Source organism: Arachis hypogaea, chromosome 17 (genome assembly GCF_003086295.3).
Source record: "Arachis hypogaea cultivar Tifrunner chromosome 17, arahy.Tifrunner.gnm2.J5K5, whole genome shotgun sequence".
In the NCBI taxonomy this organism is placed as follows: Eukaryota; Viridiplantae; Streptophyta; class Magnoliopsida; order Fabales; family Fabaceae; genus Arachis; species Arachis hypogaea.
Window position 1 is genome coordinate 57,438,158 of NC_092052.1, and position 26,940 is coordinate 57,465,097.

The 26,940-nt window shown below is 37.9% G+C and overlaps 1 non-coding gene across 1 annotated transcript; it reads left to right on the forward strand.

Moving 5' to 3' along the window:
* The first annotated feature begins 20,146 nt into the window (after positions 1-20,146).
* Positions 20,147-20,254, forward strand: LOC112767715 (small nucleolar RNA R71). Its single transcript, XR_003185157.1, has one exon. It is a non-coding gene; the product is annotated as a small nucleolar RNA R71 (small nucleolar RNA).
* The last annotated feature ends 6,686 nt before the right edge of the window (positions 20,255-26,940 follow it).

Below are 26,940 nucleotides of genomic sequence, written 5' to 3' on the forward strand. Positions count from 1 at the left end.
TTTATGTAATGCACCGGCTACGTTTCAAAGGTGCATAATGAGCATCTTTTTGGATCTTCTTGAGCACTGTATGAAAGTATTCATGGATGATTTCAGTGTTTATGGTGATTCTTTTGACCTTTGTTTGGATAATCTTGCTAGAGTATTAGAAAGATGCGCTAGTTCAAACCTTGCACTTAACTTTGATAAATGTCATTTTAAGGTAAAGCAAGGTATTATTTTAGGTCATGTTGTTTCTTATACTGGTATATCTATTGATCTTGCCAATGTTGATGTTATTTCTGGTTTACCTTACCCCTCTTCTGTGAGGGAAGTCCGTTCTTTTTTTGGTCATACAGGTTTCTACCGGCGTTTCATCAAGGACTTCAGTAAGGTTGCATTACCCCTTTCCCGTCTATTGCAAAAAGATGTAGAGTTTGACATGAGTGAAGATTGTATGGAAGCATTTGATAAGTTGAAGAGTGCCTTAACCCAAGCCCCTATTGTGAGAGGGCCTGATTGGAGTAGGCCATTTAAGATTATGTGTGACGCATCTAACTCTGCGGTAGGAGCGGCATTTGCTCAGCACGAAGGTAAGGATCCCTATATCATAGTGGTGCAGAATTTATAACCCACAAACTAACCGGCAAGTGCACCGGGTCGTTCCAAGTAGTACCTCAAGTGAATGAGGGTCGAACCCACGAGGATTGATGGACTAAGCAACAATGGTTAAATGATTTACTTAGTTAGACAAACAAAAAAGAGTGTTGAGAATTCAAATGCATCAAACAGTAATTCAGAGAATCAGAAAGCAAGAAGTAAATTGGTGTGAATAATATAGAGAAAACAGTTAAGGCTTCAGAGATATCTATCTTCCGGATTGACTTTTCTTACTAACTATTTTAATCATGCAAGATTCAATTCATGGCAAACTATATGTGATTAAACCCTAATTCCTTAAACCTTTTTAGTCTCCTCTAACCTTCATCAACCTCCAATTCCTTGGTCACTTAATTCCAATTAGAGGGTGAAGTTCAATTCTAGTTTATATGCCACAGAAATCCTAATTACCTAAATATAAGAGGATTATATGTCACGTATTCCGTTAAGTTCAGATAATTAGAAATTTAGGAAAAATTATTTTCAAGCTGTTGTTCAAGTAAAGAGCTTTTCCAAGTTATACAAGAACTCAATTAGAACAAGGGTCATACTTCTGTTCCACCCAGATTCATAAGATAAAAAACAAAAACAATTCTTGAAAGAGAAATCAGTACATTAATTAAAATAGAAAAATAATAGTATCAATCCATACAATAGACAGAGCTCCTAACCTTTACAGTGGAGGTTTAGCTGCTCATGGTTCAGAGAGAAAACTAAGATTCTGTAAAACTGTAAAGTGCGGAATGAGGTATGAGAGAAGAGATTTTCCGAAGAGCTAATTCTTTTTCCTTTTATATCTAATCCTAATTAATGTAAAATATATATTCTAAAACTAAATAATATCTTTTCCTATTTGTAATTAAAATAAAGTTTAATCAAAATAATTAAGGAATCATGTGCTGGCTCGTTAGCAAGAAGGGGACCACTGTAGACTCCAAAGCCGGTGCCAACTTGGAGTTTCTCAAGTTTGGCGCCACCAAGGCAGCAAGCAAGGAAGGCGCTGTGATGATCATGGCGCCAAACTTGGGATTTCCCAAGTTTGGCGCCACCATAGGGCTAGAAGATGATTAATTCTTGATTAAACTCAATAATTTGAATGCAAATTCACTAGGAAAAGATAGGATAGATGCTCACGCATCACAACACCAAACTTGAATTGTTGCTTGTCCTCAAGCAACCAAAACTAATATAGGCTTAGGATGTGAATTTGCATGAGAAGTGAGTGTTTAATTAAGCTCATGTCTCCTCTTAAAGTGGGGTTTACATACTGCAATCCTGAATAGTTTTGGCAACTCACTCTCCTTTGAATCAGAGAAATGGCACTATCATTCAGAATTAGAATCCGGATAATATTATGAATTCTCCAATCTTTTATACTTCAGTTTAATCCTTGAACACAGCAAATTTTCTTTCATTCTCTTTTCTTTGGCGCTTTGCACCTTGAGCCTAGCCGTGACTTTAAATGCTTTGTCTCAAGCTTTACTTGACACAAAAACACCACAAGCACTTGACTGGGGAACCCTCTTTTGGTTCTGATATTTTCTTTCAATTACTCCTAGACAGTGGTGCTCAAAGCCTTTGGCATACTCTGTTAAATATACTCGATCTCGACTCTTAGTGCTTTGTCTCAAGGATTACTTGACATATTTATACCACAAGCATATGACTAGGAAAACAACTCTTTGAGATTTTAATCATGTCTGACCTCCCTAGTCATTGATGCTCAGAGCCTTGGACATTGCTTTTATTTTTCTTTTGCTGTTTCTTTTGCTTCAAGGATTAAGGTTTTGTTTACTTCAGAGAATTCACAATAGTTTTCTAAATTCCTATTCCTTATGCACTAACATCCTTTGATTTAAATTCAACTATGCACTGTTCATATCATGCATTCAAAATCATAGATAACACCACCACATTTAAGTAAATAAGACTACTCTTTTCTCATGCAATACATCACTTCTTTTCTTTTCTTTTTAGATTCAAGCTCAGTGAGTGGTACATGACGAATGGATCTTTGACGGTTTAGAATTTCATAAATGAAATCTTGTTTCAAGTATAGTTTCTAAACCAACAATAATCCCTTCATACAAAAATTTGTTTGTCACAAGTACAAACCCCTAATATTAATAATAGAAGTATTCAAACATTGGGTCGTTCTCCCTAGGAATTGCAATAAAGTGTTCTTGTTATTCGTTAGAGGTATATTTTGGGGTTTTTGGAATAAGAAACAAGAATTGTAAATTACAAAAGAAATAAACTAACAACTAACAAAAGCTCTTGGCAAGGTATGAGAACTAGAAGTCCTATCCTAGCTATCCTTATCAATTGTGATGAGAATTGTCCATTGCTCCCACTTAGTTAACCTCTAACTATGAAGAAAAGTCAAGTGGATGGATTAACTTGATTCCACAAGTCCTAGCTAAATCCTAAAGGAAAGACTAGCTTTAGTGGCATTCAAGTTAATTAGCAACTTCTAATTATCAATCAATTAAAGGAATTAGATAACTCAAGAGTCACTAATTACTCTACCAAAGCTAAGAGGAACAAAATCCAACTCATAACTAAAAGAAGCATTTCATCAAACACATAAAAGGCAATAAAAGTAAACAACATGAATTGTAAGAATTAAAGAGAGATCTAACTACAAAGGCAAGAGATTCATAATAGAAAACCAAATCAAACATGAAATTCATAAATTGCATTGAAAAATAAATGGAAACTTACATGAAAATTCATAAAGCAAAAGGAAAAATGAAACAAGAGAAGAAGGAGATCTAGATCTAAGAGAGGAGAACGAAAACCTAATCCTAATCCTAATTCTAGGAGAACGAAAACCTAATCCTAATCCTAATTCCAAAAGTAAACTAAACTAAACTAGTGTGACTTGTGTGTTGATTCCTCTTCATTCCTTGGGTTAAATAGCATCAGAAATGAGTTGGATTTGGACCTGGGAAGCCCAAAAATTGCCCTCAGTGGATTGCCTTTAAGTGAGTCAGTGCAAGCATCGACGCATACGCATCGCTTGACAAATTTCCATCCACACGTACGCGTCATGTACGCGTACGCGTCGCCATGCGACCTCACAATCCACGCGTGCGCGTCGTTGATCTTATCCCAAATCCTTGCTTTTCCATGATTTCTCCACTTTGCATGCTTTTCTCTCCATTCCTTTCATCCATTCCTGGCCTTTCCAACCTGGAATCACTAACAAACATATCAAGGCATCTAGTGGAATCAAAGGTGATTCAAACTTAGCAATTACGGACCTAAAAAGCATGTTTTCACACTTAAGCACAAATTAGGAGACAATCATGAAACCATGCTATTTCCTTGGATAAATGTGGGTAAAGTGGATGAAATCCACCTAAATTAAGCACAAGATAAACCCTAAAAATGGGGTTTATCAGTACATGAGACAATTTTTTTTAACTAAAAGCAAATAACAGAATAATACTAAATCTAAGAACTGAAAGTTTTAAAGATCATAGTGGAAATCAAAACAACAGAAAACAGAAAACAACAAAATAAGAACGGAAGGAGATATAGAATGAAAGGAACTCAACTACCTCAGTTATACTGGTAGCCATCTCATTCCTCTGGCTGTGCTCTTCCATGAAGAACATTCATCTCCCCATGTTGCCACTAATGATAAGCTAAACAGAGGGCGCACTCTACAACACCAAACTTAAAAGTTTGTTTGTCCCTAAGCAAAGAAAAATTGTTCCTGTTTTACACACTCTGCATTATCAAAGCACATGTAAAATAAGAAAAATTCTAAAAAAAAAATTGAGATAAAGTAATTTAAAACCAGAACTAAAATAACTATAATGCTAAAATCAAAATAACTATAAAATTAAAACCAAAGTAACTGCAAAAACAAGGATACTAGTAGTTGGGTTGCCTCCCCACAAGCGCTTCTTTAATGTCACTAGCTTGACACTTGATTGTTGAATTTTCTTCCTCTTCTTCCAGTTGGTTTAAAAAAATGTCTCCAAGGGGGGAGAGGTGAAAATTAGTGCCCCCTGATATAAATTCCTCCTAACAAGCTTTCTTTTATTTTGGTTAACTTGATTCACCTTGCTTGTTGGGGTAGAGGTTGGATTGTTTTTTGCTGACCTTCTATTTTTCATGAATATTTTCTTCTGTTTCTTGGTCAAAATCCCCTTTTAAATGCTTTTCTTAGTTGCCTTCACTTCTTTGATTTCAAAATTTGGGTGTTGTGTGATGGTTGGAGTGTACCCTTCATCAAGAATTTCTTGAATTGGTGGTTTAATAAACTCACCCTCTATACCACTCTCTGCTTCATTAGGACCAAGGAAAGCATATTCAAGTGTTGGGGGAGAAGACTTCAATTCAAATGTGGGCAGTGCATTCAGATTTTTCTTCTTAGGAGCTTGCATGCATAGAATTATAGGGACTTGAATGGCTTCCTCCAAAATTATTGGAATGTGCAAGCATGGAGTGTGCATGGCTTCCTCCTTTGTTTGTGTATCATCCTCCTTTGTTTTTGCATCTTCCTCTTCTTCCATGTGTGAGGGTGGAGAGTTCTCTAATTCACTGGAGTATGAACTCCTTTGATTGATTTTCTCACTTTCTTCCATAGGATCTTACATTGTATCTCTTGGGAAGGAATTTGCTTGTTCCTCTTCCTATGACATCCTATACAATTTCAAAGCTAACCTAACTACCCATTTTTCACTTTTTCAAATACTCATGCATTCTCTTTTTATCACAACTCATATGCATTGATTATTATTAGTCTTCACTTTGGGGCATTTTGTCCCCTTTTTATTTCTTTTCTTTTTCTTTTTCTTTATTTTTCTATTTTTTTCTTTTCGTATATCTTTTTTCTTTTTATTTTCTCATTTCATTCATTTTATTCCTTTTTCTTTTGCAATAAAGTATATGCAAAAGTATCAATACATATGGTTTTACATTTGATTAACACATGAGTATGTACCCGATTCCCAATATTTTTAACAAAGATACAAAACTACCCTTTTTCTCAACCAATGTCCCAAGTTTTCTACACTTGAATGACACACACACTAGCCTGAGCCAATCAAAGATCCAAATTAAGGATATTTATTGTTTTTCACTTCAAGGCTTGTAATGTGCTAAAATTAAGAATAAAGTGGGTTAATCATAGGCTCAAATTGGCTAACAAAGGTTGATAAAAGGTAAGGCTATTTGGGTAAGTGAGCTAAGTGAAATGATGGACCCAATCATATAAATGCATGAATACACAAAATAATGGACATAAAGAATCAAACAAATCAAAGATTACAATCATAAAAAGAGAATAATGTACACAAGAAGGAAAATAAGTGGTTATAAGATGTAACCACACCATTAGGCTCAAAACTCACAAGTTTGTGTTCTTAGCTCAAAGCATGTTCCACAATAATTCAAGCAAGTTCAAATGAAAGATTTTTACTCAAATCAATTGGGGTGCCATATAGATAGAAATCTTGAAAAATTTTCATTATTTTGACTAAGCTTATTATATATACATATGCGAAATTAAGAAAAATGAAACTAAAAATGCTAAAAGAAACTAAAATAATATGCAAAAGTGTTGGGATTAGAAACTTGTCACCTAAAAACACCGACTGGTCGGACGACCTCCCCACACTTAAAAGTTTGCACCATCCTCGGTGCATTCAAAGATGAGCAAGGGGGTACGGCGACTCTCCGAGTTGCTACCCTCAGCTGGTAGGTCAACTGGTTGCTGCGTGTTCTTTCTTCCACTTCCGTGTTTTTGTTCATGAAAGATAGAAAGTAACACCGTAAGACGAGAAAATACAAAAGCATGGAAGCAGACATTGTTGGTATGAGGTAAATCACTAGAATTGAGTGAGTGAATTAGTGTGACGTGGGTTAAAGTAAGTGTGCATTCTAAGTTGTGCGCGATTTAGAACACACTATCATAAAAGGCGATGTCACAAATGAGGCATGCACGTCACTCATCTTAGTGTACTTGAAATACTCTAAACTTGTAGGCTAAGACAACCAAACAAGCGATAAAGAAGCATGAAAGCATTCAAGCAAATATATATCATATGGATGCATATGATCATCAAACACAACGCATTAAGATAAATGCACAATATCCATTAAGAAATTGCCTAATCAAAGAAAAGAATTCAAATCACATGGTGGCCAAATCATGCAATTCAAAAGAATTAAGAAGCTTGAAGGCAATTCTCATTCACTTGGTACTCACAAAGTTGAGCATGAGAAGGCTCAAAAACCAAGTAATTACTTGTATCTTCAATAATGGAAACAATTAGCAGCATGAGATAGTAAACAAAACTAATAATCCAATACTTATAATGAAAATAAAAATTAAACAAAAATGAAACTAACTAGACATCTAACTAACTAAAGGGAATGGTTATCAATGATGTTTGGAAGTGTTGGATGAAGGGTAGGAGAAGGAAAGAAGAAAGGGGAAGGAAAGAAATGGAAAGAGGAGAAGAGAAGAAGTGTAGCAAAGGAAGGGCATCCACGCGTTACGCGTGCGCGTGGGTGGTGGTGAGATGGGAGAGACGCATACGCGTGGGTCACGCGTACGCGTACACGGCAAACCAGAGAGGGGACACGTACGCATCATGTACGTATACGCGTAGGTTGAATTTTGTGCCTCAGGCACAATGCGCGCGCAGTGCAGGCGTAAGTCTCGGGTTTGTGGTTGGAAGGTAGAATTTTGGGATCCACGCGTACGCGTACATGACGCGTGCGTATGGATGATCGAAAATGCTTGATGCACGCATACGCATGAGGTGCGCATACGCGTAGATGGTACTCGATTTTTCAAAAATTTTTCATGTTCTTGCACTAAACCAAGCATTCCAAACCCCCAAACAGCTACCAAAATGCCATAAAACCTTATTCAACATATTAAACTACCAAATAAACTCAACAAATCAATCAAACTTGAAATTAAACTAATTTTTTACCAATATTTACAAAAGAGGAAAAGGAAAGATTTTACCATGGTGGGGTGTCTCCCACCTAGCACTTTTTTTTATTGTCCTTAAGTTGGACTTATGGGGAGCTCCTTGTCAAGGTGGCTTGTGCTTAAATTTCTCTTGGAACTCCCACCAATGCTTGGTCCTCCATTGTCCCCCAAGATTCTTCATGAGTTGCACCAAGTTTTGATGGAGTTCTTCACAAGCTTGGGACTCCCAAAGTCGATCATCTTCTTGTAATCTGGGATCCCACACTTTATTTTCACACCCGTCTTGAAGTTGATCATTATTTTTCCAACCGGGTGGCAAGCAAGATGAATTCTCAATGAAGTGCCCAACAATCCTCCTAGACCCATCTAATTGAGCACTATTCCCACCTTTAAATTTCATGTTTGATGTATCAACCACAATGAGCCTTGATTTGCAACGCCAACCACGAAACATCTTTTTCTTATGCTTCATCCCGCAAAGCATCCTAAGTTGACCATCTGTTTCAAGCAAGCCATACTCAAGTGAGACAATAAAGCTAATAGAGATGAATTTTACCCACTCAAGTGAAGGAGTAGACGACAACCTAGGTAAACAGGCTTCCAAGGATCTTGACAAAGCGTACCCAATTCCCGTCCTTCTATTTCTAGGGACTTCCTCCTCTTCACAAGATTCCTTAAATGAAATCCTTTGTTCAACAATTTTATCTAAGCTTTTTCCCTTACTCCAACTATAAATGGGAGGGTGAGAGAAATTTACCTCCACAACGCTTTCAAATCTACCGGGGAAAGTTTCTTCATGCTCAAAGGATTCTTCACCACTAAGACTTGATGCTTGATCTTCATCACCAAGAGAACTCAATTCTTGCTCTATCCCGTCCAATTCTTCATATATACTATGCTTTGGAGGATGTACACATTCCTCCTCAACATTAACTTTAATCTTATTGGAGGGACTTTCTTTAATTCTAGACTCCTAAGGGAGTTCCGCATCTCTTAAGTCTTCAACCACTTCTTCCTTTTCTTCATCAATGGTAGCTTACTCAAATTGTTCAAATACAAAGCAACTTTCCTCATTTCCCACCAGAGTTTCCAATCTATGCTCTTCATTTGATTCTCCACATGTTTCCATGGGAGTTCCTTGAGTGTCCAAGCATTGGGAGGCTAATCGATTTGCTACCTTATCTAAGGCAGCCGTGAATTCTAGCACCTCCCTTTGCATTTCTCCTTTCCCTTGAACAAGAACATCAAGGATATCATCTATTGGAGGTTGGGGTGGATGGAAGGGTTCATCATTTTGGAGAAAGGGTTCATAATAGGAAGGTGGTTCTTCTTGGTAAGGATGTGGTGGTTCAACACTTTCCACTTTTTCCACTTGTTGCACAACGCACTCCATGGTTGCTTGAAGTTGATCCAATGCTTCCTTGAGATGATCCCTTGACTCTTGTTCTGCTTGGATAACATTTAGGATCATATGGCTCTTGAATCAATGGACATGAATATTCATCCATGGGAGGTTGTGGTGGAAGGTAGAATTCATCTTGTGGTCAAAAATTTTCGTACATTGGAGGTGGTTCTTGGAAATATTGAGGTTGGAATGGTGGTGGTTCTATATGTGGCTCATATGGCTCAAAAGGTGGTTGGTATGGTGTATATGAGTTAGGGTCATATGGAGGTGTTTGGTGGAAAGGGACTTGTGAGTGTGGTTGAGGATTATGTTGAGGATATGGCTCATAAGCAAATGGTAGTGGTTCTTGAAAGACACAAGGGAATTCACCATAGCCATTTGATTGGTATGCATCATAGAATGACTCTTGTTCATAGTGTATTGGTGGGGTTGTTGCCATGAAGATTGATCATATGCATATGGCTCCTCCCACATTTGATTATCCCATCCTTGATACACATCCTCATTGTAGCCCTCATTTCCTACAACATAGTTAGAACCAAACTCAAAGCCAAAATGAGAATTCATAATGCAAAGAGAAAATAGAAACAAAAGCTAATAAGAAAAAATGAAACAAAGTCCTAAAACTAGCAAAAACTAACAAGCAATCCAAAAATCAAGCTATTCACAATATTCACATGTATACAATAACCAATAACACAACACCATTGCAATTCCCCGGCAACGGCGGCATTTTGATGAATGGATCTTTGACGGTTTAGAATTTCACAAATGAAATCTCGTTGCAAGTATAGTTTCTAAACCAACAATAATCCCTTCATACAAAAATTTGTTTGTCACAAGTAAAAACCCATAATATTAATAACCGAAGTATTCAAACCTCAGGTCGTTCTCCCTAGGAATTGCAATAAAGTGTTCTTGTTATTGGTTAGATGTATGTTTTGGGATTTTTGGAATAAGAAACAAGAATTGTAAATTGCAAAAGAAATAAACTAACAACTAACAAAAGCTCTTGGCAAGGTATGAGAACTAGAAGTCCTATCCTAGCTATCCTTATCAATTGTGATGAGAATTGTCCATTGCTCCCACTTAGTTAACCTCCAACTATGAAGGAAAGTCAAGTGGATGGATTAACTTGATTCTACAAGTCCTAGCCAAATTCTAAAGGAAAGACTAGCTTTAGTGGCATTCAAGTTAATTAGCAACTTCTAATTATCAATCAATCAAAGGAATTAGATAACTCAAGAGTCACTAATTACTCTACCAAAGCTAAGAGGAACAAAATCCAACTCATAACTAAAAGAAGCATTTCATCAAACACATAAAAGGCAATAAAAGTAAACAACATGAATTGTAAGAATTAAAGAGAGATCTAACTACAAAGGCAAAAGATTCATAATAGAAAACCAAATCAAACATGAAATTCATAAATTGCATTGAAAAAGAAATGGAAACTTACATGAGAATTCATAAAGCAAAAGGAAAAATGAAGCAAGAGAAGAAGGAGATCTAGATCTAAGAGAAGAGAACTAAAACCTAATCCTAATCCTAATTCTAGAGAGAAGTGAGAGCTTCTCTCTCTAAAACTAACTTTCCCTCCAAAACTAAACTAAACTAAACTAGTGTGACTTGTGTGTTGATTCCTCTTCATTCCTTGGGTTAAATAGCATCAGAAATGAGTTGGATTTGGGCCTGGAAAGCCCAAAAATCACCCCAGCGGATTATCTTTAAGTGAGTCACGTGCGAGTATCGACATGTACGCGTGCGTCATGGGTACGCGTTGCTTGACAAATTTCTATCCACACGTACGCGTCATGTACGTGTACGTGTCGCCATGCGACCTCACAATCCATGCGTGCGCGTCTGCTGCCCGTGCGCGTCGTTGATCTTATCCCAAATCCTTGCTTTTTCATGATTTCTCCACTTTGCATGCTTTTCTCTCCATTCCTTTGATCCATTCCTAGCCTTTCCAACCTAGAATCACTAACAAACATATCAAGGCATCTAGTGGAATCAAAGGTGAATCAAACTTAGCAATTAAGGACCTAAAAAGCATGTTTTCACACTTAAGCACAAATTAGGAGACAATCATGAAACCATGCTATTTTCTTGGATAAATATGGGTAAAGTGGATGAAATCCATCTAAATTAAGCACAAGATTAACCCTAAAAATGGGGTATATCAGTACATGAGATAAATATTTTTTCTTAACTAAAAGCAAATAACAGAATAATACTAAATCTAAGAACTGAAAGTACTAAAGATCATGCAGGAAATCAAGACAACAAAAAATAGAAGACAACAAAATAAGAACGGAAGGGGATATAGAATGAAAGGAACTCAACCACCTCAGTTATACTGGTGGCCATCTCATTCCTCTGGCTGTGCTCGTCCATGAAGAACATTCATCTCCCCATGGTGCCACTAATGATAAGCTAAACAGAGGGCGCACTCTACAACACCAAACTTAAAAGTTTGTTTGTCCCCAAGCAAAGAGAAATTGTTCCTGTTTTATACACTCTGCATGATCAAAGCACATGTAAAATAAGAAAAATTCTAAAAAAAATTGAGATAAAGTAATTGAAAACCAGAACTAAAATAACTATAATGCTAAAATCAAAATAACTATAAAATTAAAACCAAAGTAACTACAAAAACAAGGATACTAATAGTTGGGTTGCCTCCCAACAAGCACTTCTTTAATGTCACTAGCTTGACACTTGATTGTTGAATTTTCTTCCACTTCTTCCAGTTGGTTAAAAGAAATGTCTCCAAGGGGGGATAGGTGAAAATTAGTGCCCCCTGATATAAATTCCTCCTAACAAGCTTTCTTTTATTTTGGTTAACTTGATTCACCTTGCTTGTTGGGGTAGAGGTTGGATTGTTTTTTGCTGACCTTCTATTTTTCATGAATATTTTCTTCTGTTTCTTGGTCAAAATCCCCTTTTAAATGCTTTTCTTAGTTGCCTTCACTTCTTTGATTTCAAAATTTGGGTGTTGTGTGATGGTTGGAGTGTACCCTTCATCAAGAATTTCTTGAATTGGTGGTTTAATAAACTCACCCTCTATACCACTCTCTGCTTCATTAGGACCAAGGAAAGCATATTCAAGTGTTGGGGGAGAAGACTTCAATTCAAATGTGGGCAGTGCATTCAGATTTTTCTTCTTAGGAGCTTGCATGCATAGAATTATAGGGACTTGAATGGCTTCCTCCAAAATTATTGGAATGTGCAAGCATGGAGTGTGCATGGCTTCCTCCTTTGTTTGTGTATCATCCTCCTTTGTTTTTGCATCTTCCTCTTCTTCCATGTGTGAGGGTGGAGAGTTCTCTAATTCACTGGAGTATGAACTCCTTTGATTGATTTTCTCACTTTCTTTCATAGGATCTTGCATTGTATCTTTTGGGAAGGAATTTGCTTATTCCTCTTCCTGGGGCTTGATAATCAACTCCATATATTTCTCTATATTTTTTACACTCATATTCATATCATGTATGAATTCTTTCATGAGAAGCTCAAGACCTGATGGTTCTTGATATGAATAAGGAGAGGAGGGTGGTTTTTAATATGAATAAAAAGGAGATGATGGTTCTTGATAAGTGTAAAAAGAGGATGGTTCTTGGTATGGATAGGGAGATGGTGGTTCTTGATATGGGTAGAAAGATGATGGTTCTTGATATGGATAGAGAGGTGGTGGTTCTTGGTATGAGTATGGAGATGGTGGTTCTTGATAGTTGGAACATGGAGCATTGAAGTTTCTTTTGTTTAGACTTTGCCAACCAAAATTGGGGTAGTTCCTCCATCCACAATAATAATAATACTCATTGGGTGTGAGTAATTGATGCCAAGGCATCTTAGGCTAGTTTCACTAGCCATTTTCTTTTGATTTCATTAGGTTTTATGCACTTTCTTGAGCTATAAGCAAGCATTAGGATGGGAGTTTCATACATACCTTGAATCATTCAAATATGTTTAATTTGATGTATTTTCATGAGATTTTGGCCAAAACTACTTGTATGCTAAGAATGATGAAATTTTCCATGACTTTAGCAAAGCTTTGATGCATATATGTATTGATGACACGTGAAGAGAAGCATGGAAAATCAAAGAAAAATGGCCATGGAATGAAGAAAAGGAAGCAACGTTGGTGGCTAAGTTGGCTTACCAATGTTGCCTCAAACGTGGGGAGAAGGACTACAACATCTGAACTTGCTGGTGCCAACGTTGGAGAGAGCGTTGGATCACCAACGTTACCTCCAACGTCTTTAAGGGTGCTCAATTCTGGGCTTGTGAAAATCACCTAGTGTACGTACGCACGGCATAGTGTGCGTATGCATAAGAAGAGAAATTCAGAAGTGTGCGCACGCACAAGGCAGTGTGCGCACGCACAAGGCAGTGTGCGCACGCACGAGCAGCAACATTGGAAGCAGCGTTGCCAGGCCAATGCTGGGTCAAACGTCCGCGACAGATGATCAAAATGTGGAGCTGGGAGTTCTGCTATACGTGTGTACGCATGGCATGGTGTGCGTCCGCACAAGGAGAAAAAAAGAAAGTGTGTGCACGCACAGAGCAGCGTGCGTACGCACAAGTCCCAGCGTTTGTAGTAACATTTGCACCCCAACGCTTGGTCCAACATCTTCGATTGCTCTTCAAAATTGAAGCTGCCCAAAAAGCATAGTGTGTTGTGCGTACGCTGGTATGTGAAATTGTTACTCAGGTTGTGAATTATTGTTCGAAATTGATTCCCTAGCGATGGCACCAAAAACGGATGCACAGAACCATGGTCTAAACATATCTTCACAACTTCGCATAACTAACCAGCAAGTGCACTGGGTCGTCCAAGTAATACCTTACGTGAGTAAGGGTCGAATCCCACGGAGATTGTTGGTATGAAGCAAGCTATGGTCACCTTGTAAATCTCAGTCAGGAGGATATAAAATAGTTATGTAGTTTTCGAAATGTAGTAATAAAAGAAGGATAGAAATACTTATGTAAATCATTGGTGAGAATTTCAGATAAGCGTGTAGAGATGCTTTTGTTCCTCTGAATCTCTGCTTTTCTGCTGTCTTCATCCAATCAGTCTTACTCCTTTCCATGGCTGGCTTTATGCAAGGGCATCACCGTTGTCAGTGGCTACATCCCCTCCTCTTGTGAAAATGGTCCAAGATGCCCTGTCACGGCACGGATAATCATCTGAGGTTCCCGATCATGCTGGAATAGGATTCACCCTCCTTTTGCGTCTGTCACTACGCCCAGCACTCGCGAGTTTGAAGCTCGTCACAGTCATTCAATCATTGAATCCTACTCGGAATACCACAGACAAGGTTTAGACTTTCCGGATTCTCTTGAATGCCGCCATCATTCTAGCTTACACCACGAAGATTCCGATTAAGAGATCTAAGAGATACTCATTCAATCTAAGGTAGAACGGAAGTGGTTGTCAGGCACACGTTCATAAGGAATGATGATGATTGTCACGTTCATCACATTCAGGTTGAAGTACGAATGAATATCTTAGAAGCAAAATAAGATGAATTGAATAGAAAACAGTAGTACTTTGCATTAATCTTTGAGGAACAGCAGAGCTCCATACCTTAATCTATGGAGTGTAGAAACTCTACCGTTAAAAATACATAAGTGAAAGGTCCAGGCATGGCCGAATGGCCAACCCCCTAAAACGTGATCACAGGATCAGAATACAATCCAGGATGATCCAAAGATGTCTAATACAATAGTAAAAAGTCCTATTTATAATAAACTAGCTACTAGGGTTTATAGAAGTAAGTAATTGATGCATAAATCCACTTCCGGGGCCCACTTGGTGTATGCTTGGGCTGAGCTTGAGTGTTACACGTGTAGAGGTCATTCCTGGAGTTGAACGCCAGTTTTGGTGCCAGTTTGGGCGCGCCATTTTGAGTTCTGTAGCTCCAGAAAATCCATTTTGAGTGCAGGGAGGTCAGAATCCAACAGCATCAGCAGTCCTTCTTCAACCTCTGAATTTGATTTTTGCTCACGTCCCTCAATTTCAGCCAAAAAATACCTGAAATCACAGAAAAACACACAAACTCATAGTAAAATCCAGAAATGTGAATTTAATATAAAAACTAATGAAAACATCCCTAAAAGTAACTAGATTCTACTAAAAACATACTAAAAACAATGCCAAAAAGCGTATAAATTATCCGCTCATCACAACACCAAACTTAAATTGTTGCTTGTCCCCAAGCAACTGAAAATCAAATAAGATAAAAAGAAGAGAATATACTATAAATTCCAAACTATCAATGAAACATAGCTTCAATCAGATGAGCAGGACTTGTAGCTTTTTGCCTCTTGAATAGTTTTGGCATCTCACTTTATCCATTGAAGTTCAGAATGATTGGCATCTATAGGAACTCAGAGTTCAGATAGTGTTATTGATTCTCCTAGTTCAGTATGATGATTCTTGAACACAGCTTCTTTATGAGTCTTGGCCGTGGCCCTAAGCACTTTGTTTTCTAGTATTACCAGCGGATACATAAATGCCACAGACATATAATTGGGTGAACCTTTTCAGATTGTGACTCAGCTTTGCTAAAGTCCCCAATTAGAGGTGTCCAGGGTTCTTAAGCACACTCTTCTTTTGCTTTGGACCTTGACTTTAACCGCTCAGTCTCAAGTTTTCACTTGACACCTTCACGCCACAAGCACATGGTTAGGGACAGCTTGGTTTAGCCGCTTAGGCCAGGATTTTATTCCTTTAGGCCCTCCTATCCACTGATGCTCAAAGCCTTGGGATATTTTTTATTTGCCCTTGCCTTTTGGTTTTAAGGGTTATTGGCTTTTTGCTCTTGCCTCTTGGTTTTAAGAGCTTTTGGCTTTTTCTACTTGCTTTTTCTCTTTCTTTCTATTTTTTTTCTGCAAGCTTTGTTCTTTGCTGCTTTTTCTTGCTTCAAGAATCATTTTTATGATTTTTCAGATTATCAAATAACATGTCTCCTTGTCATCATTCTTTCAAGAGCTAACATATTTAACATTCTTAAACAACAACTTCAAAAGACATATGCACTGTTCAAGCATTCATTCAGAAAACAAGAAGCATTGTCACCACATCAATATAATTAAACTAAGTTCAAGGATAAATTCGAAACTCATGTACTTCTTGTTCTTTTAAATTAAAACAGTTTTTATTTAAGAGAGGTGATGGATTCATAGGACATTCATATCTTTAAGACAAAGTTACTAACTACTAATGATCATGTAATGAAGACACAAACATAGATAAGCACTTAACATAGAAAACAAAAAACAGAGAATGTAAGAGCAAGGAATGAGTCCACCTTAGTGATGGTGGCGTTTTCTTCTTGAGGAACCAATGATGTCCTTAAGCTCTTCTATGTCTCTTCCTTGTCTTTGTTGCTCCTCCCTCATTGCTTTTTGATCTTCTCTTATTTCATAAAGGATGATGGAGTGCTCTTGATGTTCCACCCTTAGTTGTCCCATGTTGGAACTTAATTCTCCTAGGGAAGTGTTGATTTACTCCCAATAGTTCTGTGGAGGGAAGTGCATCCCTTGAGGAATCTCAGGGATTTCTTGATGATGAGCTTCTCTATGTTCTCTTGATTGCTCCATCTTTTTCTTAGTGATGGGCTTGTCCTCTTCAATGAGGATATCTCCCTCTATGTCAATCCCAGCCGAATTGCATAGGTGGCAAATGAGGTGAGGAAAGGCTAACCTTGCCATAGTGGAGGACTTGTCAGCCATCTTGTAGAGTTCTTGAGGTATAATCTCATGAACTTCCACCTCTTCTCCAATCATGATGCTATGGATCATGATGGCCCGGTCTATAGTAACTTCAGACCGGTTGCTAGTGGGAATGATTGAGCATTGAATGAACTCCAACCATCCTCTAGCTACAGGCTTAAGGTCCAGTCTTCTTAGTTGAACCGGTTTGCCTTTGGAGTCAATCTTCCATTGAGCTCCTTCTACACATATGTCCATGAGGACTTGGTCCAACCTTTGATCAAAGTTGACTCTCCTTGTGTAGGGCCGTGCGTTCTCTTCCATGTTTGGCAAGTTGAACGCCAACCTCACATTTTCCGGATTAAAATCTAAGTATTTCCCCCGAACCATGGTGAGATAATTCTTTGGGTTCGGGTTCTTACTTTGATCATGGTTCCTAGTGATCCATGCATTAGCATAGAACTCTTGAACCATTAGGATGCCGACTTGTTGGATGGGGTTTGTTAGAACTTCCCAACCTCTTCTTTGAATTTCATGTCGGATCTCCGGATACTCATTTCTCTTGAGTTTAAAAGGGACCTCGGGGATCACCTTCTTCTTGGCCACAACATCATAGAAGTGGTCTTGATGAGCTTTGGAGATGAATCTTTCCATCTCCCATGACTCGGAGGTGGAAGCTTTTGTCTTTCCTTTCCCTTTTCTAGAGGATTCTCCGGTCTTAGGTGCCATCAATGGTAATGGAAAAACGAAAAGCTTATGCTTTTACCACACCAAACTTAGAATTTTGCTCGCCCTCGAGCAAGAGAAGAAAGAATAGATGAAGAAGAAGAAGAAAATATGGAGAGGAGGGGGGGGGGGAGGTGTGTTTCGGCCAAGAAGAGAAAGAGAGGGTTGTGTTGTGTGAAAATGAGGAAGAATGGAAGGCTTTATATAGGGAAGGGAGGGGGGTAAGTTTCGGCCATATAGGGTGGGTTTGGGTGGGAAATTGATTTTGAATTTTGAAGGTAAGTGGAGTTTATGAGGTAGGTTTATGGGGAAGAGTTGATGGATGTGAGTGGTGAAGAGGTGATGGGGAAGAGAGATTGAGGTGATTGGTGAAGGGTTTTGGGGAAGAGTGTTTATGGGATTGTGTGAAAGAGGGGTGAGAAGAAGTGAGTGGAGGTAGGTGGGGATCCTGTGGGGTCCACAGATCCTGAGGTGATCCTGTGGGGTCCACAGATCCTGAGGAGTTTAAGGATTTACAACCTTGCACCAAATTGGGCATGCAAAATGCCCTTGCACACAACTCTGGGCGTTCAGCGCCAGATTGGTGCTTGTTCTGGGTGTTGAACGCCCATTTGTAGCCCATTTCGGGCGTTGAACGCCAGAACCATGCTTGTTCTGAGCGTTCAGCGCCATCTCTTCTCCAGGGTGCATTTCTGGCATTCAAACGCCCAGATGTTGCCCAATTCTGGCGTTCAGCGCCAGAACCATGCTCTGTTCTGGCGTTGAACGCCCAAAACATGCTTCTTACTGGCGTTTAAACGCCAGTAAGGTCTTCCTCCAGGGTGTGATTTTTCTTCTGCTATTTTTGATTCTGTTTTCAATTTTTATATTTATTTTGTGATTCCACATGATCATGAACCTAATAAAACATGAAAAAAATGAAAATTAGATAAATAAACATTGGGTTGTCTCCCAACAAGCGCTTCTTTAATGTCAATAGCTTGACAGTGGGCTCTCATGGAGCCTCACAGATGTGCAGAGCTTTGTTGAAACCTCCCAACACCAAACTTAGAGTTTAGATATGGGGGTTTGACACCAAACTTAGAGTTTGATTGTGGCTTCCCAACACCAAACTTAGAGTTTGACTGTGGGGGTTTTGTGTGACTCTGCTTTGAGAGAAGCTTTTTATGCTTCCTCTCCATGGATGCAGAGAGAGATCCTTGAGTTGTAAACACAAGGTTGTCCTCATTTATTTGAAGGATCAATTCTCCTCTGTCCACATCAATCACAGCTCTTGCTGTGGCTAAGAAAGGTCTTCCTAGGATGATGGATTCATCCTCTTCCTTTCCAGTATCCAAGACTATGAAATCAGTAGGGATGTAAAGGCCTTCAACCTTCACTAACACGTCCTCTACTTGTCCATAAACCTGTTTTCTTGAATTGTCTGCCATCTCTAATGAGATTTTAGCAGCTTGCACCCCATAGATTCCCAGTTTCTCTATTACAGAGAGGGGCATGAGGTTTATCCCTGAACCAAGGTCACACAGAGCCTTGAAGATCATGGTGCCTATGGTACAAGGTATTATGAACTTTCCAGGATCCTGTCTCTTCTGAGGCAATGTCAGTTGATCCAGATCACTTAGTTCATTGGTGAACAAGGGAGGTTCATCTTCCCAAGTCTCAATACCAAATAATTTGGCATTTAGCTTCATGATTGCACCAAGGAACTTGGCAGCTTGCTCTTCAGTAACATCCTCATTCTCTTCAGAAGAGGAATACTCATCAGAGCTCATGAATGGCATAAGGAGGTTCAATGGAATCTCTATGGTTTCTAGATAAGTCTTAGATTCCTTAGGTTCCTCAGAGGGAAGCTCCTTATTGATCATTGGACGTCCCAGGAGGTCTTCCTCCTTGGGATTCACGTCCTCTCCTTCCCTTATAGGTTCGGCCATGGTGCTTATGTCAATGGCCTTGCACTCTCCTTTTGGATTCTCTTCTGTGTTGCTTGGGAGAGTACTAGGAGGGATTTCAGTGATCCTTTTACTCAGCTGGCCCACTTGTGCTTCCAAATTTCTAATGGAAGACCTTGTTTCATTCATGAAACTTGCAGTGGCCTTGGATAGATCAGAGACTAAGTTTGCTAAATTAAAAGTATTTTGTTCAGAGTTCTCTGTCTGTTGCTAAGTGGATGATGGAAAAGGCTTGCTATTGCTAAACCTATTTCTTCCACCATTATTAAAGCCTTGTTGAGGCTTTTGATCCTTCCATGAGAGATTTGGGTGATTTCTCCATGATGGATTATATGTGTTTCCATAAGGTTCACCCATATAATTTACTTCTACTATTGCAGGGTTTTCAGGATTATAAGCTTCTTCTTCAGAGGATGCCTCTTGAGTACTGTTGGATACAGCTTGCATTCCATTCAAACTCTGAGAGATCATATTGACTTACTGAGTCAATATTTTATTCTGAGCCAATATGGCATTCAGAGTATCAACTTCAAGAACTCCCTTCTTCACAGGCGTCCCATTACTCACAGGATTCCTATCAGAAGTGTACATGAACTGGTTATTAGCAACCATGTCAATGAGTTCTTGAGCTTCTGCAGGCATTTTCTTTAGGTGAATGGATCCACCTGCAGAAGTATCCAATGACATCTTTGATAGCTCAGATAAACCATCATAGAATATATCCAGGATGGTCCATTCTGAAAGCATGTTAGAAGGACACTTTTTGGTCAGCTGCTTGTATCTTTCCCAAGCTTCATAGAGGGATTCACCTTCTTTCTGTCTGAAGGTTTGAACATCAGCTCTAAGCTTGCTCAGCTTTTGAGGAGGAAAGAACTTGGCTAAGAAAGCCGTGACCAGCTTATCCCAAGAGTTCAGGCTATCTCTGGGTTGAGAGTCCAACCATACTCTAGCTCTGTCTCTTACAGCAAAAGGGAAAAGCATGAGCCTGTAGACTTCAGGATCTACTCCATTAGTCTTAACAGTATCACATATCTGCAAGAATTCAATTAAGAACTGAAAAGGATCTTCAGATGGAAGTCCATGAAACTTGCAGTTCTGCTGCATCAGAGAAACTAATTGAGGTTTCAGCTCAAAATTGTTTGCTCCAATGGCAGGAATGGAGATGCTTCTTCCATGTAAATTGGAATTAGGTGCAGTAAAGTCACCAAGCATCCTCCTTGCATTATTATTATTTTTGGCTGCCATCTCCTCTTCCTGTTCGAAAATTTCTGAAAGGTTATCTCTGAATTGTTGTAATTTAGCTTCTCTTAGTTTCTTCTTCAGAGTCCTTTCAGGTTCTGGATCTGCTTCAACAAGAATATTCTTGTCCTTGCTCCTGCTCATATGACAAAGAAGAGGGCACAGAAATAATAATAATAATAATAGGGATCCTTTATACCACAGTATAGAGGTCCCTGTGTGAGTGGAAGAAAGGAAGGGGACAAAGAATGTAATGTAAGGAAAGAAGCACAAGGGTGAGAAAAGCAGAGATATGAGATGAAGAGAAGTGTTAGTAGATGAAATAGAAGGAGATGAGAGAGAAAGAGAATTTTCGAAAATTATTTTTGAAAAAGAGTTAGTAATTTTCGAAAATAGTTTTTGAAAAAGGTTAGTAGTTTTCGAAAATTAAAATAATTAGTTAATTAAAAAGAAATTTTGAAAAAAAGGGGGGAGATATTTTTGAAAATTAGAGAGAGAGAGAGAGAGAGAGTTAGTTAGGTGGTTTTGAAAAAGATAAGAAACAAACAAAAAGTTAGTTAGTTAGTTGAAACAAATTTTGAAAAGATAAGAAGTTAGGAAGTTAGAAAAGATATTTTGAAATCAAATTTTTGAAAAAGATAAGATAAGAAGATATTTTTGAAAAGATATGATTGAAGTTAGTTTTTGAAAAAGATTTGATTTTTAAAATCACAATTAATGACTTGATTCACAAGAAATCACAAGATATGATTCTAGAACTCAAAGTTTGAATCTTTCTTAACAAGCAAGTAACAAACTTAAAATTTTTGAATCAAAACATTAATTGTTATTGTTATTTTCGAAAATTTGATATAAAAATAAGAAAAAGATTTTTGAAAAATATTTTTAAAATTTTCGACAATAACTAAGAAAAATGAAAAAGATTTGATTTTTGAAAAAGATTTTGAAAAAGATAAGATTTTTAAATTGAAAATTTGATTTGACTCATAAGAAACAACTTGATTTTTAAAAATTTTTGAAAAAGTCAAATCTAATTTTCGAGTTTATGAGAAGAAAAAGGAGAAGATATTTTTTTTTTGATTTTTTGAATTTTTTTTATGAGAGAGAAAAACAAGAAAAATTATGCAATGCATGAAAGTCATGGATCAAAACAATGAATGCATGCAAGAATGCTATGAATGTCAAGATGAACACCAAGAACACTATGAAGATCATGATAAACATCAAGAACACATTTTTGAAAAAATTTTTAATGCAAAGAAAACATGCAAGACACCAAACTTAGAATTCTTTAATGCTTAGACATAAAGAATTCAGGAATGCATATGAAAAACAAGAAAAGACACAAAACATGCAAATGCAAAGATCAAACAAGAAGACTTACCAAGAACAACTTGAAGATCATGAAGAACACTATGAATGCATGAATTTTTTCGAAAAATGCAAGATGAACATGCAATTGACACCAAACTTATAACATGACTCAAGACTCAAACAAGAAACATGAAAAATATTTTTGATTTTTATGATTTTATGATTTTTTTGTATTTTCTTTTAATTTTTTCAAAAATTATTTTGAAAAAGAAAAATAAGGATTCCAAAATTTTTAATATGAATTCCAGGAATCTTATGTTCTTTAGCCTAAAGCTCCAATCAAAGGGTCATGCATGGCTTAATAGCCAGCCAAGCTTTAGTATGTAACTCAGACATGACACGCCTGACATGCCCTACACAGAAGAATTAGACATGGCTTTACAGCCAGCCAGGTTTCCACATGCTTCATGAAACACTAGAATTCATTCTTAAAAATTCTAAAGAAAAATATATTTTTGAAAACATTTTTATTTTAAAAATTTTTTTTTTCGAAAACAAAGGAGAAATTTTTTGAAAGAATTTTGAAAAATTTTTGAAAATAAAACAAAAAGAAAATTACCTAATCTGAGCAAAAAGATGAACCGTCAGTTGTCCAAACTCGAACAATCCCCGGCAACGGCGCCAAAAACTTGGTATGCGAAATTGTTACTCAGGTTGTGAATTATTGTTCGAAATTGATTCCCTGGCGATGGCACCAAAAATGGATGCACAGAACCATGGTCTAAACATATCTTCACAACTTCGCATAACTAACCAGCAAGTGCACTGGGTCGTCCAAGTAATACCTTACGTGAGTAAGGGTCGAATCCCACGAAGATTGTTGGTATGAAGCAAGCTATGGTCACCTTGTAAATCTCAGTCAGGCGGATATAAAATAGTTATGTAGTTTTCGAAATGTAGTAATAAAAGAAGGATAGAAATACTTATGTAAATTATTGGTGAGAATTTCAGATAAGCGTGTAGAGATGCTTTCGTTCCTCTGAATCTCTGCTTTCCTGCTGTCTTCATCCAATCAGTCTTACTCCTATCCATGGCTGGCTTTATGTAAGGGCATCACCGTTGTCAGTGGCTACATCCCCTCCTCTTGTGAAAATGGTCCAAGATGCCCTGTCACGGCACGGCTAATCATCTGAGGTTCCCGATCATGCTGGAATAGGATTCACCCTCCTTTTGCGTCTGTCACTACGCCCAGCACTCGCGAGTTTGAAGCTCGTCACAGTCATTCAATCATTGAATCCTACTCGAAATACCACAGACAAGGTTTAGACTTTCCGGATTCTCTTGAATGCCGCTATCATTCTAGCTTACACCACGAAGATTCCGATTAAGAGATCAAAGAGATACTCATTCAATCTAAGGTAGAACGGAAGTGGTTGTCAGGCACACGTTCATAAGGAATGATGATGATTGTCACGTTCATCACATTCAGGTTGAAGTACAAATGAATATCTTAGAAGCGAAATAAGATGAATTGAATAGAAAACAGTAGTACTTTGCATTAATCTTTGAGGAACAGCAGAGCTCCACACCTTAATCTATGGAGTGTAGAAACTCTACCGTTAAAAATACATAAGTGAAAGGTCCAGGCATGGCCGAATGGCCAGCCCCCTAAAACGTGATCACAGGATCAGAATACAATCCAGGATGATCCAAAGATGTCTAATACAATAGTAAAAAGTCCTATTTATAATAAACTAGCTACTAGGGTTTACAGAAGTAAGTAATTGATGCATAAATCCACTTCCGGGACCCACTTGGTGTGTGCTTGGGCTGAGCTTGAGTGTTACACATGTAGAGGTCATTCCTGGAGTTGAACGCCAGTTTTGGTGCCAGTTTGGGCGTTGAACTCCACTTTGCAACTTGTTTCTGGCGCTGGACGCCAGAATTGGGCAGAGAGCTGGTGTTGAACGCCGGTTTGCGTCATCTAAACTTAGACAAAGTATGGACTATTATATATTTCTGGAAAGCCCTGGATGTCTACTTTCCAACGCAATTGGAAGCGCGCCATTTTGAGTTCTGTAGCTCCAGAAAATCTATTTTGAGTGCAGGGAGGTCAGAATCCAACAGCATCAGCAGTCCTTCTTCAACCTCTGAATCTGATTTTTGCTCAAGTCCCTCAATTTCAGCCAGAAAATACCTGAAGTCACAGAAAAACACACAAACTCATAGTATAGTCCAGAAATGTGAATTTAACATAAAAACTAATGAAAACATCCCTAAAAGTAACTAGATTCTACTAAAAACATACTAAAAACAATGCCAAAAAGCATATAAATTATCCGCTCATCATACGCACAGGCAGAAAAACTCAAAGGTGTGCACACGGACACGGCAGTATGCGCATGCACAAGTCAGCAGCGTTGAATGTAACGTTGGCTCTCCAACGTTGAGGCAAACGTCACTACCAGCAACTTCAGAATTTAGGCAGAATCGTTAATTAGCCAACGTCCTTATTTAACACCATGGTGAGCCAGTTGAATCTGCTTCAACAAAAGGCCAAGGCCCACATCCAAGCCTGAGAGATCCATTGAAGAAAGTGTATAAATAGCTTAGAATTTAAGTTAGGGGGGATTATAGAGAGTACTGAAACTCTGCCCAATTTTACTTTCTCTGCAACTTTTCAATTTTGCAATGTACTTTTCATTTTCATTTTCCATTTTTAGACATATAAACAACTAAACCCCTTTCATTGGGTTAAGGAGCTTTGTGTAATTCAATGGATCAATATTAGTTTTCATTCTTCTTCTTCTTTCTTTTCTCTTGATCTAACTAGAAAGCTTTCGTTCTTCATCCAATTGGATAGTTGTCTTGGAAAATAAGCTATTCATAATTGGATCTCCTCTGAACCTTGGAAGAGGAATGAGGAGATCATGCTAGAAATGCTTTCTCACGTTGGATTAGATTGGGGTTTGGATGGATATCGTGACATGTAATCCTACCAACACTTTGATCTATGAATATGTGTGGTATAATCAGTGACCATACCTCATCTCTTTCCATGAGCACTTAAATCAAGGAATTGGGCAATTGTTCATACTTAGAGAGATTGGATTGCCAAGGAATCGGGATCCAATCACCTAAGATTGCCAAGGAGATTAATGAATGCATTGATTGAGGAAGAGATGAAAATGAATTTGATCCGGAGAATAATAACATCTCCTGACCCCAATGAGCTTTTCCCATCTCTGATCTACCTATTCTTTTACATTCTGTCTTAATTTGATGCTCAATTTCCCCATTCCCATTTAATTTACATATTTGCATACAAGGAATCCACCGATGCCAAATTGGCTTACCCAAGCTTGATTAGTCTGTTATGTAAAGATGCGGCGGTAAAGATGGGTGTGGATGAATATATCCCAGTTGAACGCCCAATCACCAAAAAGGTGATGGATGGAACTCAAGTTCAAGACAACCCCATCAAGAGGAGGGCGCACGAGCTCCTCCCATAAATTCCTCAATTTGAATTCTGGACCCGCTTAGAAGCTTTTGTCACCAAGCTACAAGAAGCTATGGATCAACTCAAAGAAGAGTAACAAAATCAAAATAGCATGCTCTGCAAACTGCTCAAGGAACAGGAGAAGCAGGGGCGTGATCTATAGGAGCTGAAGCGCCAGAAGCTGTCCCCTGAAGCGCCAGACGTCCCACAGATTGAAGGAGCACTTATCTCTCAAAATAAAGGTTGTTGAGTCCTAACTCTGTGATAACTTTTGTTATTAGAAACCTATTTTAAGAGTTACATGAGCATTAGTATTAGAGTCATTTATTTTTATGTCTTTAATTATTATTCCATATGTATTAGTAGCCGCCGTCACTAAGGTGGACCCGCTCCTTAATTTCCTTTCTTTTATTGTTAATTGTTTGTTTTTATGTTTATTTTCTGTCTAAGTCTTGATTTTATTACATGATCATTAGTGTTTAGAGTCTATGTCTTAAAGCTATGAATGATCCCATGAATCTCTCACCTTTCTTAAATGAAAAATACTTTTATTTGCAAAAGAAAAAGAAGTACATATATTTTGAATTTTATCTTGAAAATAGTTTAATTATTTTGATGTGGTGGCAATACTTTTTGTTTTCTGAATGTATGCTTAAATAGTGCATATTTGAAATTGGAATTAAGAAAAGTTGGCTCTTGAAAGAATAATGAAAAAGGAGACATGTTATTGGTGATCTAAAAAAAATCATAAAATTGATTCTTGAAGCAAGAAAAAGTAGTGAAAAAGCAAAAGCTTGCAAAAAAAAAAAAGCAAGCAGAAAAAGCCAATAGCTCTTTAAACCAAAAGGCAAGGGTAAAAAGGATCCAAGGCTTTGAGCATTAATGGATAGGAGGGCCCAACGGAATAAAATCCTGGCCTAAGCGGCTAAATCAAGATGTCCCTAACCATGTGCTTGTGTCATGAAGGTCCAAGCGAAAAGCTTGGGGCTGAGTGGTTAAAGTCGTGATCCAAAGCAAAAGAGTGTGCTTAAAAACTCTGGGCACCTCTAACTGGGGACTCTAGCAAAGCTGAGTCACAATCTGAAAAAGTTCACCCAGTTATGTGTCCGTGGCATTTATGTATCCGGTGGTAATACCGGAAAACAAAGTGCTTAGGGTCACGGCCAAGACTCATAAAGTAGCTGTGTTCAGGAATAAAAAAGAACTTAACTAGGAAAATCAATAACATTATCTATATTTCTGAGTTCCTAAAGAGGCCAACAATTCTGAACTTCAAAGGATAAAGTGAGATGCCAAAACTGTTTAGAAGCAAAAAGCTACTAGTCCCGCTCATCTAATTGGAACTAAGCTTCACTGATATTTTGAAATTTATTGTATATTCTCTTCTTTTTATCCTATTTTGTTTTTGGTTGCTTGGGGACAAGCAACAATTTAAGTTTGGTGTTGTGATGAGCAGATAATTTATACGCTTTTTGGCATTATT